General features: G+C 41.0%; 1 long non-coding RNA gene across 1 annotated transcript; it reads left to right on the top strand.

The window, feature by feature from the left end:
• The first annotated feature begins 1,134 nt into the window (after positions 1 to 1,134).
• On the top strand, positions 1,135 to 2,594 carry LOC130728470 (uncharacterized). Its single transcript, XR_009015682.1, has 3 exons — positions 1,135 to 1,296; positions 1,402 to 1,529; positions 1,643 to 2,594. It is a non-coding gene; the product is annotated as an uncharacterized LOC130728470 (long non-coding RNA).
• Positions 2,595 to 2,917: the final 323 nt, after the last annotated feature.

Here is a 2,917-nt window from a genome sequence, read left to right as displayed (position 1 = left end):
GCCGTGGGGTCTCCTTGGGAGGAATCAATCAATCAGTAGCTCATGATCTCTCTTTAATAATTCCTCATTTATTTCTCCTATTTGTATATGGGTTATAGCACCTTATGCTATCTTATATACACTTTCTCTTTGGCTTTTCAAAAAATAATAATAGAGGTACAGTAAGTAAGTAAGTAAGTAAGGGCTCGTTTGGCACGTCGTATTAGGCATGATAGTATAAGCTTATACAATACATTATGAGTTTATCCATTGTTTGGTGATGACATTGTATTGTATAAGCTTATCCATCAAAGTCCTCTTATACGTTAAAATGACGTATTATTTAATCCATCATGTGAGTGATGGATAAGGCATGATAAGGTTGTGACGTATAAGTCACCATTACCACCACCCTCAATTGCTGCCAAATTACACCACCATTGGCACCACCACCGCCACCGGTGTTGCCGCCACCACCCGATCACCATCGCCGCCACCACCACCACCGCCCTACCGCCACCACCACCATAATTGTCGCCACCACAACCCTATCGCCACCATCACCATAATCGCCGCCACCACTCTATTGCCACCACCGCCACTACCGGTGTTGCCGCCACCGCCACCACCACCACCGCCGCCACCACCGACACCACAACCACCACCATATCACCACCACCACCATAATCGTCGTCACCACTCTATTGCCACCACCGACACCACAACCACCACCCTATCTCCACCACTACCACCATTGCCTCCACCCTCCACCGTAGCCACCACCGCCTTACCACCACCACCACCACCCTATCATCGCCACCACCACAACCACCATCGCTGCCACCACCACCACCAACCTATCTCCACTGTCACCACCACCGCCACCAACACCAACCTACCACCATTGCCACCACCACCACTAACCTACCACAACTTCCATCACGACCGCCACCACCGTTATAATCACCTCCATATTTGATTTTTATTATATATCTTTATTCAATACTTCATTAAACATAAAATTGCATTAATTTAAACGATATGGTAAATTGTACAGAATATGGCCAAACGCTGGATAGTATAAGAAAGTTATCAGGGCTTATACTATCAGGCCTAATACTATCAGGTCTTATACTATCAGGCCTTATACTATACGTCGCACCAAACGAGCCCTAAGTAAGCAAGCAAGTAAGTAAGTAATTAAGCAAGCAGTCTGCCGTATTCAACGGCTCCGCCATCCCCACTACCGTTAAGCAATTCCACTCGCCGGCGGAGTGGCAGCTCCACTTCGACAAAGTCAAAGACTCCCATAAACTCGTAAACCCCATGTCGCTCTTTCTGTTTACATATCTCAAATTTTGTTTTTCTTTCTTTCAATTATTAAGTCTTTCTCTCAATTTATTAATTCGATGAATTGCATAGTTGGTGATATTTTTCACTGTAAAGTGGTCCGGGACATGCAGCCTCATAGAGCCGGTTATTCACGACTTGGCAAACCGTTATAGCAAATTAAAGCTGAATTCATCAAAATCGACGTCGACGAATTATCTGTACATTTTTTTCAACCTATATAAATTGTTTCTGTTAATGATTATAATGATTCTGTTTTTTTTTTGTGTGTGTGTAAATGGTTGTTTTGATTTTGTGGTGAAACAAACAATAGGATGCGGAGAAAGAGTTTGAGGTAAAGGGGATGCCGACTTTCGTGTTGTGGAAAGAAGGGAAGGAGATTACGAGGTTTCTTGGCGCCAGGAAGGAGAAGGAGCTTGAGGACAAGATTCAGGAGCTCTGTGATGGTTAGATCATTATATTGATGATGATGATGATGAGCTTGTAATATTTAAATATATATGCATGGTGTGTTTGATATATAGAATGACTGTGTGTTTGATAGAATGAGCTCTCTAAGTGTGATATGATTTAATAAAAAGTAGAAACTGTAATATTTTCGTTAACAGTTGAATGATCTAGCTGTTGTGGCCTGAGTTCATCACCTTATCTTCTTCCAAAAGATATTATTGCAATAATATGACACTTTGAGATATAAATTCTATCGATAAAAGATTACAAAACCACATAAAATAGGTGAAATTCGACAAAGATTGTGTGCGCCGGAACAAAACCCAAACAAGCAAGAGAAAAACAACAAACCAAAAGAGACACAAAACCCAAAATTTTGATTCCGCTCAAACAAAACTCAAACCTGAACAATCAACCGTCGAGATACAAGACCTCTCAACAAATTAAGGGAAAATCACCAAGGCACTACATCATGTGTAAAATATATCGGCAAAAAAAAAAAAAAAACAAACCTAGCCATAATTTCAGGTGCGGCACTACCTCATGTGTAAATTAAATATATCGCAAAAAAAAAAAAACAAACCTAGCCATAATTTCATGACCAGCATCAACAACCATCTTAACCATCAGAGAACCACACACACACACTCTAATTCGGTCGGACAAACATGTCATATAACGAGATTATAGCAATAGCCATTGCTAATCGTCCTTGCAGTAGTTTGTGTTTTGCTTTCCTTAGTTCGAGAACTTTGTTGCCACTATTGTCTGGACGATTCACTGTCACCATCCATTTTTTCTGGTTGTAAAAAAGTCTTGAGACAGATTTTGTGGCTTAAATTTTCCTTAACACTACATAAATTTGGTACTTTAGCGTCAGTCAATAAGCTCGTTTAGCGACAGTTACTAAATTGACTAGCGGCAGTTGCTAAATGGACTAGCGACGGTTAAGCAACTGACACTAAATTTGGTGCCACCAAGTTTATTAGCAGTGGATAAAGGCAATTGCCGACACAATCGCCACTAGGTACGTCCAAAGTACTAGTGGCGGTTCCAACCGCCTTAAAACCAACTTTTTTGAGATTGATAAAGGACTAATGTCGGTTGCAACCGCCACTAGTCCAATCTATATATTTTA

Source organism: Lotus japonicus, chromosome 1 (genome assembly GCF_012489685.1).
Source record: "Lotus japonicus ecotype B-129 chromosome 1, LjGifu_v1.2".
Taxonomy (NCBI): Eukaryota; Viridiplantae; Streptophyta; class Magnoliopsida; order Fabales; family Fabaceae; genus Lotus; species Lotus japonicus.
The sequence above is the reverse complement of the archived record's forward strand: the minus strand, read 5'-3'. Positions and strand labels throughout refer to the sequence as shown.